This window comes from Platalea leucorodia (assembly GCF_965183815.1).
Source record: "Platalea leucorodia genome assembly, chromosome: 14".
NCBI classification, from domain to species: domain Eukaryota; kingdom Metazoa; phylum Chordata; class Aves; order Pelecaniformes; family Threskiornithidae; genus Platalea; species Platalea leucorodia.
The window spans coordinates 8,826,955-8,853,039 of record NC_138836.1 but is presented as its reverse complement, the minus strand read 5'-3'; the positions used below and the strand labels follow the sequence as shown (position 1 = coordinate 8,853,039).

Here is a 26,085-nt window from a genome sequence, read left to right as displayed (position 1 = left end):
TAGCAACTCTCTTCCTATGGCCAAAGAAACAACCAAACGATGCCTTCATAAACCTTTTGGGAAGGGGATTTGGCCCTTTTGCCTTTCAAGCAGCCTCCAGATCACTGCAGGTCCTTTCAGACACCACTGACATCATTAGTAACCAAATTTCTCCTTGCCCTCCTTTAATTTGGCAACTTCATATCCCAGATAAAGATCAGTGTAAACTGAGTCAATTTGGAAAATTAGTAATATTTTAGAAAAGAGAATCAAATTAGATCCTAACAAAAAGTTTCGAAATTATTCACCCCCCGCTTAAACTTTACATCACAGCAAGGAATAGAATTGCTTCAGAACTGCACAGAAATTCCTCCTATTTTAGTCCCCAGCTGAGTGCCTTTAGCCTTTTTTGAAGTTTTATCATTTTATAGCTCACAGGTAGAAAACAATAACCAGTTCTCTTCCAGTTCTTGAGACCAGGTTGAGAGTGACTTCTGTTTGCATATGCTTTCAGAGCTCAGGAGTTACAGGAAGTCATACTTAAATCAGCAAAAGCAAACTTTCTTTTATAAGCATTCGTACTTAAAAGACACTGAAGTGCCTGTTTTAGACAATTATACTATCAACTTCATAGATAAAGCAAAGCAATTATTTTCACATTAACAATTTAGAAAGTGATTCAACCAATGCCCAAAGCAGCAAACTAGGAACTAACTTAAAGGAACAGGTCAAAGTTGCGTACACCACGCTTATTTTACCCACCCATATACAGTTCAATTTAGCCACATTTACTAATTAAGGGATATTCAGTACAGCAATTCAATGTTTTTCGTAATCATTCAGTTGGGGAAACAGAACAGATTGGGTAACTAAATTCACCTATTGCAACAGCCAACTATTCCAATCTCATTGCTATTACTTAATGCAACATCTACACAAGGGGTAATGGGTATGCTTCATAAAAATCTGCAGCAAGGTTCAAAACTTCTCAGAGTATTTTCCCTGCTTGTTGCTACTAAACAGACTAGAAAGTGTTTTCCACAAAACAGAAATTCCTTTCCTGCTAAGTAAAGAAAAAGCCTTACAGGTTATTAATAAGCATTGTAATACTTTCCCCTGTTTATCCGTCAGTTGCGTCAGAAGAACAGGCCCTAAATGCTATTCAGGAAGCCACTAATTTGATTATTGATAATGCCACAATTTGACTTCATGCAAATTGCCATCACTGTTCAAAGGGAAAGATGTTTCTAACTGGTTACGTCTCTGCTTCCCCCAATAATCCTTCTGTGCCATTACTCTTTCCACAGGCACCTCCTGCTTTGGCAAACTGCCATCACCTAGACTGGGGAAAATAGTACTTCTTTAGGATTAATGGGGCTCGTTATTATTTTGGGTTACTCGATAGTCATTTCCAAGTGTCAGACTGAAGACACATACGATTCATACTCAAAATCTATCCTCCATTTGGTAGAAAGAAGAAGTACCGTAAAACAGTTTTCGACTATCTTTACAACATCTCTGTGGTGTGACAGATCTCACCTTAACATAGACAGGGCCACCCTAATGCATTAAGCCACTGTTCCCAAACCAGGCTAGAAGCATGGTAAATGCTTCCCCGTTTGGGAATACCTGCACAAGCCAATGGGATCCGAAATTCGTATTTGCTCTCAGAAATTACAGATTCCACTTGTTTCGCTAGAGGCTTAGCCAGTATCTTCCTTCCAACACTGAGGGATATGGAAGGACTGTTGTTATTCTTTATACTTATTTAAAAATAAATAACAGATCTCAGCATCAGATAAAATTCCTTCTGTTAAGAGCCTAGAAGTCTTCATTTCAGGTCCTTCAAAACAATGCACAGTTTTAGTATCCTTATCACTTACAGTCTTTGTTTAAGCAACGTTTTAAATCATCAGAAGTTTGCATCTCCAGTAATCCCTTACCACTACTTTGCCACACAACTAGTCTAGAGAAAGCCAATTCCCATGTATTTAGCCCAGAATTATCTCACTGAGGCAGAGAACTGAGCCATTATCTGTCACATAAATTTCATCTCATTCAGCAGATTCATACCATAAAAGACAAAAAAGGATACAAAAGTCAAATTTCAACATTCTTTCCTATGCCCATTCAAATTTCTAATTACAACAAATTAAATTTCCCTGGCATCTCCATGAGTTAATGTATTCCACGGTTAACATCTATTATTCCTTTTACATCCACTAGTCATTACTTTTAAATGAACTACATAGAAAGCGTTGGTAATTACCACCACACAACATCCCCGTGAAATCCCTGTGTCAGGGATCCAGTTACCCAGGCTGAAGATAATACTTCAAAGCTCGCTTTCCAACAAGAGCAAGAAGGAAATTTTGCCTCACCTTTCAAGTTCACACAACAGGATTTGAGATACGGACCGGGGCACGGCGGGGGAGAGGAACAAAACCCCAATAAAACCTGTTTTAAATCTAAGCACAGAAATGAAACATTTTATATCAATATCAAGTACTATTAAAAGAATGTAGTCCACTGTGTTCAACAGAAGTCAACACTAGGATCACAGCCAAAATAGATTATGCCACCCAGTACGGATTGGGATATACACACACAGACCTTCCACAGCACATACCTCTAACAGAGGTCAACGAGGTTGTCACAACTCAGCTGGTTAACAGCTAAAATACCTCTATCAAGAGTTCTCTGAGCCTCATAAAAAAACATGCTTTTGTGCAAATGCTTTTAAGGTAAGAATAAGCCAAGTTAGATAACCAGTGTTTAGGTACACTTAGGGATACTTAAATGAAAGATCCTAAGCAAGATTTTAAAGTATCGTCAATGAGATTATACTTTTCATGAAAACTATAAACCTATCAAAGAGACAAATAAGAGGGGTTGTTTACTGAAGTCTAGGACAGAAAGGTCAAGTAAAATTGCAATGGCAAATAAGAACTCTTCAAAATTACTGGAATTTTTTTTTGAAGACAGGCGCTGCTAACGAGGTCCTTAATACAAGCTTGTATTTACAATGCTTCAAAAATAATCAAATAAAAATTGTTTAATGTTCGCTAAGCGAGTCTATTCTATATTAACATTTTCCCCAAAGACCTAAGAAAGGTCAGCTACCACATTAGTTTCTCTGCCTTCACCGATAAAAGATTAATTATTCTTCTTTCCTATTCTTCCATGACACATCACTTACACCAAAAACTTCACAAAGCTGCACTACAGTTTAATTTTGACAAACACAAAAAGGTAAGCAGTTAAAGGTTGGCCAGAAACTCAGAAAAATTGAACTTCTTCCTATTTAATGCTTCTCTGAAGACTGAAGTGAAGCAATATTTATAAGAAATTGAACATTTCCCCTAACAGAAGAAATAAAAGAAGTTAAAGCTTAAAACAAAACATGCAATAACTCATTGAAGAGCAGTAAACCGTGGGTGGAGAAGAGTCACTTTATTTCGCTACGTATTGCGACATTTAGTCTTTTTAAAACAAGAACATATAGAAACACAGAAACACTAGGAGCTTTCTGCGAAGAGACTGAATCGCAGTTGCAGGACAGCAGAGACTCCCAGGCTCCTCATCCCTCTGGCCATGTTCACCCAACGATGCCTGTGCTCTGCTGGACTCCAGAAGGAAGGCACAGTCCCGAAAGGACTTGATTCCAAGGAAGCAACATGCATCAGCACCAGATTAAGAACAGGGCAGCAGCAAGTCTGCTAAAACGTGAGACAGAAAACTAGCTAGCAAAGCACGCCTCTGGGAGTTTGCGCAGCACTTCCAAGCTGCCAGAGCTGGGAGCTGAAGCCCATCAACACTGAGGCAAGAAGGACTTCTGCGGTTCAACAAACCCGATGACATGCCTAGACAGAGGCTGCCACCTTGCCATCGTATCAGTGCAGCACTTTTCAATCGCCATAGGTCAAATTTTATTTTGCAACAGAACTGCTTCTCTGAAATTCAAAGGAGAAGCTGGAAGAGGTATGGAGTGAGTATTAATGTTAGCTACAAGCTGAGCCCAGAAACTGCTTCTTAACATGCAGCTCTTCAAGAGCTCAATTTCAACACAGCCTCTGCTAATGTTTGTTTCCCAACCAATTGCAATACTATTCATGAAGCTCCTCAATACTTTGAGTATTATGCATGTTAGTAAAGCACTGTGAACAGAACTGTTGCAATAGCAAAAAGTTGTTTTTACCATGTAGTCAACTCAAACTATGATTTTGTTTTTCAGATTACTCACACACTTTCAATAACATATTCCTCTGCTCTTTGCAGCACATTCAAACTGCACCAGAGTCTAATTTCATTAAAGAAGGTTTACTCCCAGTTGGCACAATGAGAACAAATAAAATTCTAGCACATTCTACTTTCTCTATTCACATGGTCTCCTCCTATGAACTACTTTATTCTTGTTTCTTTATCATTCATAATTGCAAGCAACAAGTAGCATCTTTTCCTTCCAAAGCACTCAACATTAAACAGTTCACAGGGACCTTTTACTAGTTCCCTAATTGCCGCAACAGAACACAATAACAAAACCACAACCAAATTCCCTCTCTCCCCCTCCATCATAGACTTTGGAGATTTAGTCATTTCCTCTATCATATATTGCTGTCTTTAAAAAGTACATTCAAACACTTATTTTTCCAGGTAACTAGTTGCTGGCATCAAAATTACCCAAAAAACTAATCTGGTCATGAGCAAGAAGAGAAATGCCCCAGAAAAACAAAGATTTACAGACCTAGGTCTGAAAATCCTGCAGTAAGGGATTTCAGAATAAACACATTAAAACCAGAGCGTACTCAGACAGGAAGAGAGAGGCAAACTTTTGTCACAGTCCAAAGCCAGCTTTTTCCACTTTTCTCATCTGAAACTGCTATACTACCTGGCTGAAGCACTCTCTTCAGAGTCACTCTGAAAAAACCCACTGGTCCGTAAGCAGTCCTGAGCAATAAATACATAACTGCTGCGTTTCTTCTCTTCTAAAAGGGAGGAGAGGCTAAATCAGAATTTGCTGCTGCTACAGAAGTTCTGCATCTCAATAGAAAATGTTTTATTATTACAGAAGTAAAACATCAAAAGCTTACACATAAAAAAATTGCATCCTATCGAGAGGGTAAATGGTGAGGTGGAATATAAAACTACGCAGCATTGTAACTCCTTCCCTCTTATCTCGGTGGAAAGAAAAAAAAAAATCAACTCCTCATTAATCTGATGAAAGACTATCTAAAACCTCTGCGGATTAGTCCGCAGTTGAAAACGCTGTCTGCATCACTGATTAAATTAAAGGTCACTATAAAATCTGTAAGGGAAATTTTGATGGAGTGACTTATAGAAAAGCATGTTTCCAAAATGAAGTAAAATAAGCTGCCTTGAATCCTAAATTAAAAAGGGCTTATCAGAATTGTATTACAGGCTCATTTTTCCCAACAATCCAAATGCTCATCAATAGGTAAAACTGCCTACAGGTAACAAGTGAGTGTTTAAGGACATTTTTTACATTTACGTGCATTTCACTAACAAAAAAATTCAGTCAATATTCACAGCAACTGCGAAGTTAAAACAACAATCATACACCTTCACATGAAAACAGCAGAAAAGATATTAAAAATAAATATGCTTGTCCACATGAAGCTAAACACAGATACACAGATGAGCAGCACCAGTTAATGACTCAAACTCTAAGTCCCCATGTAAAATGTAGTTACGAAAGATTATTAAAAAAGGAATGGAATCTACAGATTTACAAACCATACCCCATAGGTATCTAAAGAAATGATTTTTCTTCCAGTGGATTGTTAATGATTCTTCAAATCTTATATTTCATATGTACAACCTTCATTCTACTTTACTGTTTTGCAGAGGATTAGCATGCAAGGTGCTTTAAGGCTTTTTTACCTGACAGGACAAAACATAGTACACAATCATGGTTTCTTTATTTCTCAGAGATGTTTTCGAAATTAGAGAAGGTGGTATTCTCTGGTTTAATTAAACAGGACTAAAGCATTTAATACTTAAAAGTATTTAGGTTTGGACCAAGCACACATTCCTAAGCAGCAAGGTAATAACTCTTAAAAAAAAAAAAAAAAAAAAAAAAAAAAAGAGCGATCTACAGAATCATGATGGACCAGTGATGCCCCATATTCCAGAAAGTTCTAACAGCAGAGCAGGAAAAAGGCACAGGGGGTGGGGGGGCAGGAATCTTTCCACTCAACCTCTCACAGACCAAGTCAAACAAGTGGAGTATCTTTGCAACACTGCATGCACTCGATGAGCCCTCTTCTCTACCAGCAAAGTCCTCACAACTTCATATACACAAGTGTCAGCACGACTTTTTGCTATCCTGTGTTGCCATGCATCTGTGCATGTGCCTTTGCACGGGTATTAGGAATGGATGGGTCAACGTGCCTCAGCTAAAAGAAACATCCACGTTGTTGTCTACAGAAGGTTACTCACTTACACTGACGTCTGTTGGGTTTTTACCAAGGTCACTTCAGCCAGAAGCAGCACACGATCTCCAGCTCTTCCCATACAGCCAGGTCATTGCTGTTGCCTTTGCAACCACTCTTGACACTGTGAGAAGTGCAAGAAATACAGAATGCCCTATAGAAATGTAGAGGACTTCACATGCCTAGGACCTTGGCATGCCCCAGGCACAATGCAGCCGTTATCTGAGGATTATCTGGTTTCTGATCTTTCACATCCTCCAGCTCTGGTGGTACTTTTTCAACTTTTGGATCCCCGGGCAGTTGGCAACAGAACAAAACAAAACAAAAACAACTAATCAAAGCGAGGCTACTTTCAGAAAGCTTAAGTTGTCCATGGGAAGGAGGAGGGCTACGTCTGCATTTAATACAAATAAAAAAGTACTCATACCTAACTAGAAAGGCAGTTTGTACTTAACACGTGAAAATTAATTAACCTAAGGTACCTGAAGATACATAGCAAGCTACAGCTAGTAACATAGGGAACTACTGTTAGAGGGCCTGTTGATTATATTGGCTTACTTCTTTGCATCTCATCTACCTAAGGAAAGCAAAAAGTGTCTTTGATAAATGCAGAAAATGCATTCCAGATAGAACAGAACAGGATTTCTCACAACTTTTTGAAAGCATAATCCCCAGAGGGTCCAAAGGACAGAAAAGCTTAGGAAAAGGTCAATAAATAGGACTTCATAACATGCAAGTCTTTTCAGAGTTGCAATTGAGTTTGAGAAGTGGTGAGACAAAAGTAATTCAGAAGTAATTCAACCCAAAAGTCAGCCTGTTCTGCAAGGTTTTGTAAAGAAATTGTTCCTAGCACTTTGAGAGGCAGTCTTGCCAACAGCTCTATGCCATTCATTGAGTAGCCTTGCCTGTCATTGGATTCCATGAAAAATTAATGGAGAAAGGTATTACCAGCATTTCATGCTACCTGGAAACTGCAAAGGCAAGAAACATAAATCAGCACCACGTGAACAAAAAAGCTCTTCATGATCTGATTTTGGAAGGAAATGGGCTATGGACCAGATTTCCAGACTTGTCTGAAAGCCCTGAGCATGTAATCGTGTTATTTTGAGTTTCAATGTTATTAGGACAGTGAGAAAAATTTTGCTTTAACTTACCTCACTGAAGAACAGTGTTCACACAGCACTTTGAACAAGTAAGATCATACAGAACCACTAACTTCTTAAAATGGCAATAGCAAAGACTAAGAACCAAGTTCAAGCAGCTGAAGAATCACACAACCATCTTATTCTAGCAATAAGCGTGCAGAGATCATGAACTACCAATAATAGCTTCTATGCTTTAAATTTCTTTAACTTCTAATTCATAGAAGGATCCATAGAACGTTAACAAAATGCAAAGTCGACTGAAGAAACCTTGTCCTAAGAATAGCAAGAAAACAAAATGTCAAATTCAGAATTGGCGAGTACCAGACATCTCTCTCTGCTTAAGGCAACATTCATCTCATTTCATTCAGATTTATGTTCAACTCAAATACTTAGGAACTAAAATGCAAAAGTTCAGCAGCATTGTAGCTTTCCAACTGGAGGACGCAGTGCAGAGCGATGAGGACAGAACATCCAAGATACCAATATTTTCCCAAGACTGAAACGGAACGTAGATAGCCCCTAAAAATCCGAATTTTCCCCATGCTAAAGACCAAGTTTTTGCTTACTAAAAAAAAAAAAATATCCACCAGACCAAACACACCAGTGCAGAAACACTGTCAAACCTCGATCAGCAAAGAAATATTAAGTGAGGCTCAATTAAAAACATTAGGACAGACAACCCAGACTTTCGCAGCTTCCCAACTAGCTATCAAGACATAAGGCGTCTTGGGTTTTTTTTCAGCTTGTCAGAAAGCTTCTAGAGCCTTACAACTGTCATATACATTTCAGTATAGTCTCTCAAAGATTAATTTTGCATTGAAGAGTGGTTTAAGCATTCCATGGTTAAAAATACCAGACTATAAGCGAGACAGACAGACACAAAAAAAACCACACTCAAGTGCACAGGGCTGAAGCAACCATAAAATTCCTAGTCATTTTATTACAGTACATTTAAATATTTTACAAAATCCGCAAAAGCACTAAGGCAAAAGAAGTTGAAATAAGCGGCAAAAGCATCCACATGTGTGTTCTCCTTGAAATATGTGTTTTCTTATTTTTCACATAGTATTTCTAACTCAAAACGTTTCAAGGTATAAACTTAATTCATTGACAGACGTTGGCAAGAATCTTCCCTGGACTTTGTTATCCAGAACATGAAAGAGAGCTGTGCCAAAAACAGGCTACTAAAATCAAAGCCACTAGCTTGATTTGCATTCCCCTCCATTTCTTGCATTAGACACAGAAGAGAGCAATAGTTAATGGATCAGTTTAATATATTAAAGCTTTCTGGTGGTTTGGTTTTTTTTTCTTTTTTTCCCCGAGAGCGACTGAGGTAACTCCTATTTCTAAAAGCTGTGATACATTTTAATTGCAACACATGACAGGTCAATTACAGATTGCCTGACCTTAACAGCTGCTTTACAGGCTTGACTTATTGAAATCCACTGAGTCAGAAAATGATGAGCACCTCCCACAACGTATTTTTTTAATCCTAATTGCTAAGAAACTATGGCAGGTATATACATGAAAGAAAATTCAGATTGCTAGCGAAGTTGATTAACAGGATCATTTTACATAAAAGTAGATATAAAGACACCGTATTTCTCCTAAGGAAAAAGAAAGTCAGTATACTGTGATGACAAAGGGAGGTCCTTACGCACCTTAAAGCCCTTTTGTTCACACCCCTCAGCAATAAGAATATGAGAGGATCCTTCCTACCCTGTTTTTCTCTCTCAAAATATGGGTACTGTTAACACGCCTAGAAAGATAATTTGTCATGTGAATACTCTCAAAATAAAATAAACAAAATAAGATTGGGAAGAACGCAAACAGTGCTCTCCTCTCTTTTTTTTTCAGCAGTATGGATGTACCCCAACATGGTTTCTCATTGTGTGAATCAGGCCACAAACATAAGAAAACCAAAACAAAACCCACAAACCCAAAACCAAAACAAACCTCTCTAAAAGCTTAACTTAGTTAACAGTGTACTGAAATTTTCAGCACTCCTTGAAAAGTGTTCTCAGTGGCGACAAGTAGTTTCCAAAGATCAATAGTGCAGGAAGCAACACAGCCAGCCGTTACTCTCTCACAGCTCAGAAAGCAATTATTTGTTCCTATATGGTATAATTCACTCATACAGCATGCAGACACAGACACAGGTCCTCATCTTCATGGAAAGTAGACCTCAGGTAGACCAGTATGATGGGACAACATCTGTAAGTGAAACCATTCCTCCAGGCCTCTTTATTTCAGAGATGCACATACTAAATTCTGATCGACTACATATGGAGCTGTAAAACACGCACACAGATCTCACTTTTGCAAACGTTAATCCATGTAGCCGTCTCCAGGAATTTCATCCGACAACCCCACAGGCTGAAAATGAAAAGGTCAGAAGGTGGGGGTCTTGTGGCAATACCTACCCCAATTCCCCAGTTGCCTGCTGAATTCATAGCACAATAAGAAGAAAAGAACTTAAAAAAATATTAAATTAAGATGAATCCCAGTTCTACTTTAAATTCAAGCAGTATTCATGCAAACTCTCTACTGTCATTCTCCTTTGCAGTTACTTCCATGTAAAAAAGGGCTAAAATCTTCCCTTTCTCATCTTATGATATTTGCTATTCAATAACCAGGTATTACCAGTGTTATGTTTGTCCAGCAAATGCCTTCAGCACTGTAAAAGTTTCTACTATTGCTGACAGAAATAATGTCTATAGTCTCAACTACTTGATAAAATAGGGAAGAACAAATGCACTCCACTGTATGTGGGTTACATTTTGTGCATGCACAGAAAGAGAAGTGTCATTAAAGTAGCTTCAAGGAAATGAATTTTAGGTCATCAATTTTAAGGTCTTGATTTGCTAGGAGATAAAAGAACAGCAAAAGCCACCAGATGGATTCAAAAGGGCAAAAGGAAATAAGCATCTTTGGGCCATATCCTGCCTTGTTCAATTACAGTACTATGCAGGCAATTCTAATTTCAGACATATGGCAACGTTCTTATATACATGCTTAATAAATTCGCATTTGTTTATCAACAGAGTCAATCGGCTACACAAGCTCTAAACTACATACACTGTTAATAAGTTTGTGAGTACATACGTACTCACTTCCTCATACATCACCATACATCGGGGGTGCGGCTGTTTATGCCAGGCTTTTAATTGCCGAGAGAGGTCAAGTCAGAAGGCAAGCACGGGTGGCAGCTACAGTTGTCTTCCAGGATAAGGTGACAAAACAGTGATGACTGAAGCGTGAGGAAGCTGCACCCATCCCTAAGGAGCAGTCTCTGCCACGCTATATATAATTAAGGCTTTATAGACAAGATTGGTTGCTCTTTTGGGGAAACTGAAAAAAACCAGTACAAGTGGAAATCTAGGCATGGGATGGAAATCTGTTCAACTTGCACTCATCACCACACCGCAAGACAAACTCCTCTCCGTTAAACCATGGAACGGCCTTGATACCCCCTCAAATGTACTGAACTCCATGAAGGAGTCAGAAGTGTGATCACAGCAGACAATGCCTTCTTTAATAGTCTGAGATCTGAACAGATTGCACAAATCAGCACTTACTTGGCTTGGGGTATTGGAGGAAGAGGCCTGAAAAGCCACTGTTCACACCATACCCATTCTGTGACTAGAAAGAAATTTGCAGGACAGTCATCCCATAGCAGTTTTCATTGGCAAATACACCACTTAGGGCATCTGGACGCAAGGAGCGGATTTAACAAAATATATACTGGGAAAGTAAAGTACTAAAATGACACTTATGGTGCAGCACAGTGATTTACTCATTTTTGTCATTTAAATTGTGAAGTTTTAGCTTGATAGAAAGAATAATAAATATCTAGATAGAATTTTTAAAATCTGGCCAATAAAAGTGAAACTGAAGAGTTGTCCCAGCTCATCAGAAAAGCAAGGGTTCATAAGACCTGTTCAATACTTAAAAAGAATTAACCAATTCACACCTCAAAGCTGCATGACAAAAGAAATGAAGACCCACACAACCAAATATTTATGCTCTTAAATACAACACACATCTAAATGAATCTTTTCAGACACTCACAGAGTTTTCTGCAACTGTTAGGCACAGATCTTCAGCTTGCCTGTAACCTCTAGGCAGTGTTACGGCATCTTGGAAAACTCAGCCTGCTGTCATAAAGGGAATGATAACTGGAATTACAAAACAGGAGATAGTTTGCTGGCACAGCTGGTCCTTTCTCCATCCACATCTCTTATTATTCACTAAAATAACAGAGAAATAGAATAGTAGCCATTTTTTTTTCCATGAAAATACTTTTGTAAAGTCGTCACACATTTGCTCAGAAGGTTTATTAAAGACCTGGCAAAGCTTTTATTAACCAGCACATTTTCGAGTTGACAGACATTTCGGATTATCTCCCTCTTAGTTCTTCCCCCTTCTCCTGATTCATTTGTTTAATACTTCAAGCCAAGTTGAAAAGGAAGAAGTGTGAAAGCGATTAGACAAAAAGAACTGCTACTGAGAAGGTCTTACAAAGATAAGCCTTATCAAACTTCACAGCAGTTACAAACAAGAGAAGGAACATATGGATCACTTTCATTTACCACCAAAATACATTTATTTATGCGTTCAACCCCAAACATTACACAAGAGTATTAGGAAAGAACGTGAAGCCCCTCCGGGCAACAGAAATGACAGATACGTATTAAGCAAGTACAGTGGAAATACCCAGCTTGGGAGGCACCCAGAGCAGAAATCTTCACCTTGCACTGGGCACTTTGGGGCAGGGAGACAGGAACAAGCGGTGGGAGGTGACCGGCGGGCAGGGAGCAGGGGGTATGGGAATGCTATGGGAATTCTGCAACTCGGTTGCGACTCGGGATTATCATTTCTGGTCTCGGGCTTATCATTCCTGGCCTCGGCTAGAGGACGCTCTCGGAAACCTGGCAGAGCCCTGCGCAGGCAGGTTCTCGATACTCGGAAGTTTCAGAAGAGAAGGTAACACAACACACTGCAATTACAAGCCAAGAGACAGAGAGCACCAAACCTAGATGACAGCTTTCACTGTCTGCTTTTAGTATCACATGTTAAGCAATATTTCCTAATCAAGCTACCACAATCACAAGTGTATAAGCATGACTATCTCCCCTCCTCTCAAAGAAGCCTTATTCTTTGAGCCTGTCTGGGCTCATAAAACAGACATTTTTATTTCCTCAGTCTTAATCCTGACTTCCAGTGAAACAAAATTAGTTTTGCAGCTCTCTATTTAATTTCAGATCAGAACTTAATTGCAGCTCATGACAGGTTGCATCTACGTTTTGGTCCTCTGTCATCTGCTTTGAAATTCCCAGTATCGAAGGAGATAGTAGCTTGGTTTGTGCATATATTTTGCAGTCCGATTTCACAACTGAAGTGCAATTTAAACAAAACGCATGAAATCCAGAGTAAGATCTAGAGTCTTACAGCTCCCAGTCCTCTTCATAAGCTAGTAAAACCCAATATAGCAATTTTTAGGACTCAAACTGGTCCTTTAGAAGAGCACCCCAATTCCTGAATATGCCTTTTCATACTCTTTAAGAGATCCTCTTGTAAGCTTGCCCATCCTATCTATCTTCTCACAGCTTCAGGATAACAATCCTGCATTGACACGATAAGTGGTCCAGGACATGCAATACGTTCACCAGCACTGAGGGACATTCTTCTGCAATGTTGCTGTCATCCAACACCAGTGGGGTCAGAGAGCATAACAGTTTATAAACCACAGAGACACTAGGTAATGAATATTAAAGCCCAGTTCATACAACGATTCATTTGCGCTCCCCTCCTGGCCTTTATGGGAAAACACCACTGTTGACTATGTTTTATTGATCTTCTGTTATCCCTTGTCCATCAGTCGTCTTGTCTTTTAGAACACTAACTTAACCACTCTGCTGTGTATTGATTTGGACTTTGCACAGCAGAATAACACACCTTGCTGTCCAGAAAGGAGAGAGTTAAAATAAAGAGGAGAGAAAGACAATGAACAGAGAGCTAGGAATTTTGAGGAGCAGCAAGGCAAGACAGGCAAGATCAGAGAATATACCCTTTTTTACCATTATATTCTCATGTCTCTCCAAAAACACTAACAATCGGCTTCATCAGAGACAATAGTTCTGAGTACCCAGAGAATAAAGATGATGGGTAAATACCCCAACTCCTCAGAGCTCCTCTCCTCACAGGGGGTGAAGCAGGAAGAAAAAATACGTGCAAAACTTACGGGGACTACTGCACGCTGCAGATATTTCAGCCACTCTAACCTACGCTGTTATCAGGACTTGCTTCCAGTCTCTAAGGATTTCCAACAGGAGCAGGACCAGCATTGGCTAACACAGGAAGTTTTTAAGCAACTCCTCTCAGATGCCTTAATTGAGCAATTTCAACTTAAGGCACTTGCTTTTTATTTTCCAGAGATACCGGTCATCAAGAAGTCCATTAAAGGAAATGGCGATGCATCTGTTAATCAGGTCTTAAAAGGGATACCTCCATAGCCCTGGGGATCCAAAATAATTCATTACTGTAACAGCCTTGCTCCACAGCAAGAAACTACAGAGAAGGCAGATAGCACAGGAACAACAATACAGGCAAGTAACTGCATTACAGAACTGGAAGTCTTATGCTACATCGGGCATGTTGTTACTATGCTTGCCAAAGAGAGGGGATTTTGCTCTGTAAGTATACTCAAAACTCACGAAACTAAGTTAGCATATGGCAGCCTCCAGTGCAAAATTAATCCAGTAAAGGACTTGTGTGAAAGAACCTAAATATTACCTTAAAAGACTTAAAATTTCATTTGCCAAGTGAGTAGGTACTTTCAGACCTACACTGTGCAAAGCTTAGCCCAAATCCAAGCAACTCCATTCACTTCCAGTTCTGAAGACGATACTTGAGTGCTAACTCTCCAGGTGGTTCAATCTCAGTCCTCACAACGCTCCCGAGTGAACAGGCACACAGAGGCTAAGGCCGTTGGGTGAAGTTAAATGTTCCTAGCCAACGTGCAATCTTCATGTTTTGTTGCCTCAGGCTGGAAATGGGATCTTGACCAATAATTATTAACTTTCTGCCTTCAAACTTCTGGGCTCGCCATGTCAACAGAAGCTTAAAAAAAGTTAAACTGTCCAAGAACAGATAATTGACAATTCTGACAAGAACAAAGGGTCATATATTTTTACAACACAATAATTGGGATTCTGTCCCACACATCCAGAAAAGATGCTGAATTCAACCACTTGTAGTACCAAAAAAAAAAAACAACCAAACCCTTTACTTTGTGGATCTGAACCATTTACCACAATCCTCTACAATAATGAAACAAGTGGTATGCTTTTTTTTTTTTTTTTTTAAATCAGCAATCAACAGCAGCTTCATACATACCATAACAATATGCATCAGGGCACTGAAGGAATAAACACAGAATGGGGAATACTAACTGATAATCCTAAAGCTTTCAGTATTTACCACAGTGCCTCTGAAGGCCTTACATCTTGCTCTTACACTAGAGAGACTTTTCTGAGGGACAGACAACACTGTACTGTGCAGTTTTGCCTTTGCTCCCTAAATGTTAAATACTCCTTTTCCTTCAAGCTATCTATGGTTGTGTTACTCAGCTGAATTTAGAAAAATTATTCCCAGATTGCACGTATCTTCAAATTTGCAGTTTCCATTCCAGTCTGCAATAAGAAAAAGATTTTGCAAATACAAGCTCATTTCTGTATTACATGCCCTTTTCCAGTAAGGCTAATGAAGATGCTGCCTCCCCTACAGACCTGCGCAATAGAGGCATGAAGCAACAATAGAAAACACTTAGAAATAGTGAAGCAACAATAGAAAATACTTAAGACAACTGTCTCCATGTCACTAATTTCACCAATTTCTCAAAAACACAACATCCAGACAGCAAACAGCGTATCTGAGACAGCAAGAGACATCAATGAGAAGATCCCAAGCATGAAGAATCCTGGTAGACCTGGAGTTTGTGCATTGTTTCCCACCAGTCAAGTCTCAGAAGAGTTCTCCAGAGGATCTCTTCAAAAAATAATAATAATAAAAAAAATTCCTGCCTAACCTAGTTGAGCAATCTCATTTTTCCTCCTCTCCTTCATATCCCTTCCTTCCCTCAACATCAATGCTTAATTCCACAGCATATACAGTTGTTTGCTTATTTCTCAGAACACGGGTCCAGCCTTCCACTAGGAAGAAATAGCACAAGATGTCCATGCCTTCACATCAGGATGGTTTGAGAACTATGAAGATGCACCACTCTGCTTGCTTCAGCAGTTTGCTATAGTCCTTTCTTCCACCACACAGACCAATTCATTCTCCTAAACACCAGCATTAAAGGACTTGTATATGGCATACTAACTGACAAATCTTTATCATAAAACAAAAAGGAGATTAAGATGGAACTAAGGTAATTAAATATCCGGTTTTAACAGTATAGCATGTATCTGGTACAGAGAACGCCCAGCATTGTCTATCTTCAAAGTACACCGCTAAAAATCAAAACTAAAAGCCCATACAAGATCCTTCTTTACAGAATACCTACTCTTCTTGAAGAGCTGATTAACATGGTTTCTGTAAATCCACTGAGGGGATTTTTGAGTAGATACCTACAGACACAAACACCTATGTCAAGGCCTTGCACATACATAATGAAGGCTAATGCTATTTTACAAACAACATACTTCAGCATAATTAGTTCACATGAGTACTACTTTTTTCACATGAAGACTTCTATTGCACTACATCACACTGTGAACGTGGTAATTTTCATATAAAACTGCAGACTGTGTTTTCTTAGCAAAATTTTGGTGAGGTACGCAGAGTTATGAGCTATGGCCATATGAGCTGCAGATGTTGTCACAGGGCAAGAAAGAAGAGACTACTCAGTGGGAGCCTGCACATCAACTTAGCTTTGTAAAACCCAGGAAGAGGTTAAAATAGCTGAAACACACTAATAATAAAAAAGGAACTTGGAACAAAAGTTTTTTCTGCACACAAAAAGTAGTGGAGAAGAGAATTAGACTGCAGGAAACAAGTCTAACAAAAATCCATAAAGCTACTAAACTGCTCTCCATCAAATTCTCTTTTAAGTCTCTCCTTTGTCATGATGCCTTAAAAAAGCTTAATAATTGTATTATTAATGCACTGAAATCACTGCCTGTTCATATTGTCTCACTGTTTCCTTCATTTAGTCATCTGTTGCCTCTTGAAATATAAGCTCTTTAGAGAAGAGAGCATCTTTTCCCATCATTGCACAGCACCTTGGAAAATGAAAAGTTTTTCATGAACTAGGTTCCTAGATGTCACCTGCCAGTGCAAATAAGTGGATGTTTTCTCCAGAAACATAAGTGAAAGTTTAAAATACAATAAACAACTTATTTGCTTATTACCTGTAATTTTAAAATCTGACAAAGATGTTGCCCTACAAGTAACCTGGGACTTAACATTTCTGCTTGTCATTTCTCCTCTATACTACTGTTGTAGAATCACAACATAATTTATGTTGAAAGAGACCCCTGGAGCGAGTCTGGTCCAGCCTCTTGCTCAAAACAGGGTCAACTTCTGGCCGTATATCAAGGAGAGGACACCAGGAATAAGATCAGTTGCATGCAGCATTGCAAGTTTGGTTCTGACCGTCAGAGATGTTGGGCCATCAATGCAAGACAGTACATCAGCTCTCTGCGAGGCTTTTCTTTGAACAGGTCTCTCACTATCTAGCAGGCACAAAGCCAACACTGCCTTACTTAACTCCCTCATTTGCCCCTTAAGTACTGCATTCTTCAGCAGTCCTGACACATAGTATTGTTCTCTCAGTATTCCACTGTTCTACCATCCTCCCCCTTGAAATCACAACACATTCTTTCTAGTGTCCACTTTACATTACCTAGAGTAAGAAACGTCATTGTTCATCCCCTTTATTGGGCACATGTGGCATCCCGATGCATTTCCAGAGTTGATTTATACTCTGAATACATTACATCTCTTCCAATACCAAGTACACACTCATGAAGGCTCACAGTATTAACTCTTATCTTTATTTCTCTATCTCTAAGCCTACATCACGCTCTTATTTTCCAACATACATTGTCATCCGATTGCTTCATTTAGAGCAGTTAGGGCTTCTACAACATGATGCCTTTATTCAAGGATAAGTGTTTTAGAGCACACTGAATTAACATTACTACTTACTGCGGACATCTGATACCACAATTTCTAGCTTGTCAAAAGAAAAGAATAAAAATCCAGAGATTGGAGGGGACTTTTCCAAGCTCTGAGACTGTGTTTAAGATCAGAATTTACTTACCCTCTTCTCCATTCTTTTGAAACCTACAGTTTATCCTAATAAACAAGCTTTATTTTTCCTCAGCTCCTGGGCAGGTATCAGCTACACGCTGGGCACTCAGTACCACAAGGGACTCATCTCACGGGCCGTAACAGGCTAAAGCTCCGTCCTTAATATCACACAGAGAACAGGACAAGGGAACAACAGCACATGAAACATATCGTTATGTATGTTCACTGCAGTTCTTGTGAGTAGTCACCTGCACGCGCGCACAGTATAAGGTTGGTGGCCTTTCAGACATGCTAGAAGAGATGTCTTCTGATTCCATCTAATGGATTTGGTTGAGTTCACATAGAAAGGTGAGGTTAGAGAAGCACAATCCCAAATCTATCAACTAAGAAGCTGTTTGAATACAACAAGGCATCTTCAGTCCTCTAGCTACATGATTTTAAACTTATTTCCATTACATTATCCTTTTATTTACTAGATAAGTTTCCTATCTCCCATTACTTTGTTTACACATCTACCACAACAGGGAAATCACTGGCATTATACATTCTGCCTAGGTTTCCCGCTCCACATTCTTTACTTTGTCATACAGTTGTCTTAGAAGTTCTCTAGTTGCAAACAACTCAGCATTTGCTATTAGTGTCTGAAACTACTAAGTGTTGTTTTCATGCAAAAAGAAGTATACAATTAATATGTACTTTATTGGGCTGTGTCCTTTGAGTTTTCACTTAGGATTTCATTAACTGATTTTCTTCTCTGAAATAAAAGCAATATAGGTCATTTAAAGAAGTTCTTTGCATGGACCAAAAGCAAAGTTCACAAGAGAAGTACTCAGCTTACCAATGCAACTCACAGGGGAAACCACACTCCAGGAGAGTCCAGTATAAGATGTCTTTGAGCACAAAATTACCTTCTCGGTCTTTTGCTCAAGAGAGAAAGCACCTTGCCCAACCCTGCCTTAGAAACGCTAACTCAAACCTCAGCACCTACTTGGAGTATTAATAATATGCCACCCACAACAGAGCAGCTTGTTGGTTCAGCTTTGAAGTCAATCAGAACAGCAACCTCTCACACATCATAAAAGAACATGATGTCAGAGTCTTTAAAAGTCAATTATAACATCAAAAACATTAGTTTACTTTCTTTTCCTTAAGTTAAAGTGCTTTTTCCTCTAATTTAGCACATTTTCAATTCAGAGAAAATTGAAACAGGGTACTCACTCACACTGCCTGAATTTTAGTCAGAGTTTAAGAATATGAAGTTATTTTAAAATTCAAAAAAAAAGCTACATCTTCTTGTAAAATACGCCCCTGAGACTGTGAGCCTGCCTTGTTTTTCCCGAGTTATGCAGGCAAGATCATCTTGAAAGAGGAGTTGTGTGAAGACAGAGGAGTATGACAAAGCATCTTAACAGAAGATAATCTTACAGCACTGAAGTCTTACACTAATTTATCTTACAGTTACAATATTAAAGTTACATACGAAAGTTTAAATTAAACTCGGCGGTATACTTAACTCCCCTAAATTATAGGCAGGAGTTCCGTAAAACGTTTGCTGACAGACACAAATCATCAAGAAGTTGAGCACAGACATTCAGAAGCAACTTTAGCACATGCTGAAGAGACACAGTAAACGGATTTAGACACTGCACCGCAATAGAGAGGTAAAATACAAATGATACTGAGAATTAAAAGAGAAGCGGAAGCTAAAGAGCCGATATCTAGGACACGAAAGAAGGAAACAATTTTAGGAGGGAGAGAACCTCTCTCCTTTGATACTAAAAGCCAATTAGGAATCCTCACCCAGTTCCAGCAAGAATAAACGCTACCGCTGTTCCCTCTGCTGCTTGTTTTTAAGGTATCACTTCTACTTCAGCAGTGCTCCTGCCAAACTGCACACCCTACCTCGGCCAACCCTTTACCTCAGTTACACTGATGGCAGGGGGAAGTAACTCCATCCCGCCGAACCCTGCCCAACAGCACAAATCAATCCTGCATCCAGCCCCGTCTGACCCGGCCGCCCCGGCCCAGGCAGGGCTCGCCCGGAGGCAGCCGCCCCGCAGCCCCAGGACCCGCCCCAGCGCCCGGGCTCCCCGCGGGCCGGCACCGCGGCCGGACCGGCAGCAGCGCCCGCCGGCCCCTCACGGCCGCCATCGGCCCCTGCCCGGCCCGGCCGCCCCTCGGGGCGCCCCGGGAGCCGCCGGCCCCCCCGCCCTAGGCCCGGCCCGCCTCCGCCTCCCTTCGCCGCCGGGCGCCCCTTCCTCCCCCGCTGCCCCCAGCCCCGCGGACCCCGCCGGGCTCCCGCGCCTCACGCCGGGCGCTGCTGCGGCGGCGCTTCCCGCCCCGCCGGATGCGGCGAGGAGCGCGGGCGCTGCCCGGAGCGGGCCGAGGCGGCGCGGCGGGGCCCGCCCTGCCTCGCTTACCTTATCCGCGGCTCATGGCACTGCCCGGCGCGGCCCCGGCGTCCCCCGGCCCGCGCCACCAGCGCCGCGCCGGGCGGCAGCAGTGGGAGGAGTGGCGGCGGGGCTGCCCGGCGCCGCCAATCCGGGCCCCGCGGTGGGCCGGGCCGGGCCTGCCGGAGCCGCCGCAGCGCCGGCCGGAGGGGCGGGGCGGGGCCGGGCCGCCGCCGGCGTGAGGCGGGCCGCGGCCTGGCCGGGCGGAGGGGGCGCGGCGGGCGTGAGGGGACGGGGGCGGCCGGCGGGGCTGCGGCGCTCCGGGCGGGCGGCCGGGGCGGAGGGGTGGCCCCGGGCGGGAGGAACCGGCCCTTCCCCTCAGGCGGGCAGCCCGCTGCCAAAGTTTCAGGCAGCCGGTAAGAGGCGATGCGAGGAAGCGCCTCCCCACAACGAGGAGCCGCGCGGGGAGATGGTAACGGGGGGCTGTGGGGTTGTGTCCTCTCCCGGTCGCTTGGGAAACGTCCACGAATAACAACCAAGTGCCCCGGTGAAGGGCGGGCGGGCGAGGCCGCTCCCTGCCGCCGGTGCTGGTGCCAAACCGCCCGGTGCCGCCGTTCTGCCGTGACCGCGTTTGTGAGCAGCCGGTTCCGGGAAGGCGCTGCCGTTGGTCGGGGTTTCTCTTACAATCTCCGTGTATTGGTTTTGCGGGCAAATGTTGACTGCTGTCACCTCTGACCAAATCGTTTCATAGAAGGAGCGGCTGCCGTCGGGAGATGTATATGCCAGCAGGCAAAATAAAGCTGCTTGGTATCAAAACGTTATACAAATGGCCAAAAATTATCTGTTACCCAACCAGCTAGGCGGTTATCCTAGGAAACGTAGCGTGTCAGAGGTCATTTTATTTACTTTTCATATTTCTCAATTTGCAGCAGACTGAGAAAAAAAATTAATTCTCTCTGTCAAAAGGTTGTTTTCCCAATAATGGTCTCATGCAATAAATGACAGCCTTACCACTGCTTTTACCCTTCACTTAATTGCTCTTGCTTCTGAAGACAGTTAATAATGAGATTACACCTTTACACTGGGTCAGATTCATGTTGGCCTTAGCTACCCAGGTTCTTTAGCCACCCCATGGATTAATTTGGCTGTGTGAATTCTCCTCACTTCTCTTTAACAATTTCAGTTGGAAATAAAACACGAAGAATCCTACGAGATCTTTCAGACTCTATTTCATACCAGTGTTCAAATTTATGATGCTTTATGAGGGGATGAGGTGAAAGTTAATTTATTTACTAGCCAACATTTAGTGGGATATGTGAGCAGAATTCAAATTGCTCCAAACTAGCTAATGTGAAGAGTTAAATATACAATATTAATTTTCAAATAGTTTACTGCCTTACCTACAGCTACGGCTCAGCCAAGGCTCGGGGTCCTGTTACACTAGGCATTATATATATGGTAGGTACTAGGTTTTGTAGTCTAGTTCAAAAGCAGGTGCAGGTAGCACCCTGCTTTTCTCTTTAAATTTCAGGGACAATTCAATGCTTGTGGAAGTGAATTATCGCCAGGCATCTTTGGATTCTTCAAGGCTCTTAGTAGCTCTTTTTAAAACCAGGATTCCTGCATGTAACTGTAAAACCAGAGGTGACCGAGAGTGGTCAGCACCCGGCAAAATCTGCTTCTGTGAGGAGAGGCCTGAGTTCACGAAATGGAGGGCCAGATCCTTCAAGCTGTTGGATGTCCGAGCAGTAAACTCGGCACTCTTAAGTCTCCCTGAGCTGAAGGAATCCAGCAAAAGGCTGCACTGTGTGAACATCATTGCATCACCTTTATTTATTCTGCAGTCTTTTTTTAATTAAAAAGACAACATTATATTTTAAATATATGTACGAGTGTATTCAATCATCTAGGATAGGTTTCTTTTCATAGCTGTCATTGCATATAGGCAGACCTTTGAATCATTATACAAAGCTAATGTTAATGTTTCCAAAGTCTGAAGATAAGATAATGGTTGTTTTCTTAACAACAGGTTTTCCCTGCAGGAACAGAGACTATGGCTGGAACTGTGACTGATGGGTTGGTTTTAGCTCTGTTCAACTATAAACAATTCACTAGAATTTCTGAAGCTTTTTCCGCCCTCTGTTTGCACCTAACTTAGGCAACATATGGCCTAAAAGGCCTGACCTTGAGAGAAATATTTTTGCACCTGAAGTTAGGTGCTCAGCAGAGGCTTCTTCCATAGAGTGATAGGTGCTGAGCAAAGGCTGGAGCCAGCCACTGGGAAGAGCTAGGCACAAGCTGTGTCTGACCAGGTTACCTGCCTCTGAGCTTCATCGGGCGTATGGCCTCTTGGGAATCCTCTTCTAAAGGCAAGTCCCAGTCAGACGGAAGAGGGAAAAAGGAAGAATCTCTGACTTTTTGAATCATTCAGTGCTGTAAGAGTAAATCCTTTTGTTGGATAATTTATCTATCTTCCCCCCATCCTACAAAAAGACAAGAGAATAAAGTAATGCTTATTTATTTTTAATATTTCAGTATCCTATGTATAAATATGCAGTCATTCTGAGAAAAAACAGGCCTGCGGGTTCTAGAAATAGGTATATATAGTCAGGAGCTGCTTTTGAAAAAAATTACTTTAATCTTTCCGAATATGTGAGGGAGACATTTAAATGCCTTTTAAAAGCAGTGCTTGAGCAGGCTGTAAAATAAGAAGTAATATTTCTCTCCAAGAGCTACTGTGAGGCTCAGTTCATTTCTCTGTAGTGTCCCCACCAGAATTTCACAGCTCAGGACAGTTTAAAGCTTGTACTTTTGTGAGAAAAGAACATTACATGAGATTTGAGTTTCCACATGGTTTTCACAAACCTCTCATTGCCATCGGATCTCCTGGGGAAGACCCGAGAACTGCAGCACAGGCCTGCTCGCAATTTTATGCTGAGAAGCTTTAAAATGAATGAGGCAGCAGCTGTGCCTGAACATGTGAATCTTGGCATATGTGGTTTTGTGTGTACGTGTGAGAACAGCCTTACTGTTATTTTGTTTGTTCGTTATCTGTGCAATAGTAAGCGCAATGGAAAGAGGCTTAGCACGGAAAAAACAAGCGAGCCCCCCAGCCCACTCAATGTGTACAGCAACCCAACAAGCACTCAAAAGGCCAAGCTTCCCAGTGGGCTTCAGCTGGTTCTGACTATGGGCACGGAGGAGAGGATGAGCTTCCTGAATGCCACGCTCCTTCCGCAGCGCTTGTGCGCCCGTCTTCTCCTTGTCAAGCGCTGAAACGATAGCATCCTCAGCACCTCCCAGTTCTTCCCCTGCCCAATGGCTGCACTGTGCGGAAGGGAGTATGAGCTTCACTTTGCACCTGAATTCTCTAAGCTGCGAATCTGCCCATCTTGGCCTCCAGCCCGTCACTTCTCCCCGCCCCGATCCCAGCCCCTGAGCAGCAGTGCTGCTGCCTGGCTTCTCGGTGGCACAAAGAAGCAGAGCCAGGTCATACCCTCCTCGGAAAGCCTCCCCTGCCAGCTCTCTGAGCCTAGCTCCAACTCTGCTTCTGAAATCCCCTGGGACCTGCAGAAGCTGGGAGCTCTTGTTGCTTCCTGTGCTAAAGAACATTGTTCTGTGTGGGGTTTTTTTTTAATTGTTGCTTCATTTTTAAAGCTGAGCTGAGGATCGATCCTCTTCTCATTTGTCCTTGTGATCTTCCTCTTTCCCTCTCTCTCTCTTTTGTAAAATTTATTAAAGGTTTTTAGATTGCCAAGTATCTGTGGACAAACAGGTCTGTACTACTCCTCACATCAAGTCCTTTCACACGCTCAGAGAAGACACATTTCCAGAGCCCGAGGAGGTTCTAACTTCCACCTATCTCCCTGCAACTGCGGGCTGACGTACTGGTAGGAGCCAACAGCACAGCCTCTCGTGGCTGCCAGGGGGTCAAGTGTATTCACAGAACAGGCTAAAACAAGGTCAGCAGGGCGTGCGGAGCTAGAACCGTGCTGCCAAGGTGACCCCCAGGGGCAGGCCTGTTCCCAGGGAAGGTGCTTTGCCATGCAGCCGAGGGCAAACAGTTTGAATGCTGTGAATTTGCACTGGTGTCTCTCAGGCCTGCAAAACCTTCTTGATGCTTCTCACATAGGCTAACCTCACCCCTGACAGTGAATCCAGATAGGGAAAATGGCTGGTGCATACCTATAGCCGTGGTGCCATCCATCTCTGGGGAAGAGGTGAGTCCATGTGCCATGCGGAATAGCCACGTGCGTGCTGCCAAAGTCACATGAAGGTTGCAAGAGCTGGTATCTGTATTTCAGTGTACCTGGCAAATGCACAAAACTCTAAAAGCCTGAAATTTGATCTGCACATGATGGAGAAGTCAATACTCCCTCCGCAGAGACCTTTGTGAGTTAGAATATATGCTGCCTGAGTGCTGGAGTACTTCAAAGTGCAACTGTGACAAAATACAAAGCTGGGGGAAGGTATAGGGGATACAATGGCGCTATTCTACATTTTGTCTGCACAGGCATTACACCAGAAATCCTTGACAATAACATCAGATGCTACAGACAATTTTCTGTTAATCAGGAAAAGCAAAGCACAAAGTAAACAGCAAGTGTCCTGACCTTTTAGCTGCCAAATCATTCACCTATTTTAAATCTACAAGTAAATTTAGTACTCCTGATACAGAACAGCTGAAGCTACATATTTAAACCAGGCACACACACTGCAACTTTTCCACATGCACAGCTCTACCGCAGGAACATTAACACCAGCCAGCAGTGAGTACCCTTCTCCTCTTGCTGGACAGATGCTAAGGTTCTACTTAATATAAACGGTTAGTAAAGAGAAAAGAGCATTGACAATAGACTAGAAATGAACGGCAACCTTCAGATCCAGAACTCCAAACCGACTGTCCAATATTCAGGAGGAGCTAGGTCCATAGTGTTTGGGGGGCGGGGGTAGGGGGGAAGCAGAACATATGGTCAGGTCACCTGTGATGATTTTATTGTCCCTTGTCTTCACAGGGAAAGTCAGAAAAATTAATCTGAATTAATGACAAGTGTGACTTGAAAGTGGTTGCTGAAGTTACACTGGAGTCTGGCAGGAGTGCTGTTACTCAGAATTAAAATGGCCTTCATTTGATTTAGCTTTCTTCAGTTTCAGAGTGAAGTACACTAAATCAGATTAATGTCACTTAATTCTGAATATGAATATCTGCATAGGGTTTAATAGAATTTAGCTAATCTACTTTAAAAGATAATTCAGGTAAGGTTTCCTGAGTGTCCCCTTCGAGGAAAGACTCACATCAATAGACTTAATGGGAATTGTTCCTGGATCGTGCTGGCGTGAGCTCAAAACATCAACACTATCATAAAAATAGCGACATATTGCTCAGATGTCTTTGTTCTGAGAGCATTAACATCTGAGCCAGAGCTGAATGTATACCTGGTAAAACGGAATCAGAAATTGCAGCATGAAGTGAATTCTTCATTACAAAAGAGGCATAAAACACCAAAGAGACTTTGGTTTCTCCAGCTGAGATGGGGAACTGGCATAGGTGGACCCCTGGTCAGGGCACTTCCCACGTTCTAAGGCGTAAACAACATGCATTGTTTTCGTAAGGCTGATATCATTTAGGCTGTTGTGCAGATCTAGACAGTGTAATTTCAAACCTGAATGTTGCTAGAACCTTTATTTACATTAACTTTGCCAAGTTTTCAGGAACTGCAACCTCTGTGACAGTAATTAGTAACCTTCAACTGAGCAGTAGCATCATTGTGGCCCATATCTGCATATCATAGAATAAAC

General features: G+C 41.7%; 1 protein-coding gene across 6 annotated transcripts in view; it reads right to left on the bottom strand.

Moving 5' to 3' along the window:
- TEX2 (testis expressed 2) overlaps positions 1-26,085 on the bottom strand; it is a 73,344-nt gene that overhangs the window by 38,369 nt on the left and 8,890 nt on the right. Inside the window, exons 1-2 of one of the 6 annotated variants that reach the window (XM_082327024.1) lie at positions 20,317-20,410; positions 17,907-18,054 (exon numbers count right to left, since the gene is read on the bottom strand). The exons of 1 other annotated variant lie outside the window; for it this stretch is intronic. The gene's annotated coding sequence lies outside the window, so the exon portion shown is untranslated. Of the gene's footprint in view, positions 1-6,442; positions 6,509-11,647; positions 11,734-17,906; positions 18,055-19,696; positions 19,718-20,316; positions 20,441-26,085 lie in introns of those variants that run through there. 4 more of the 6 variants (XM_082327023.1, XM_082327021.1, XM_082327026.1 and 1 more) reach the window with 4 other exon arrangements.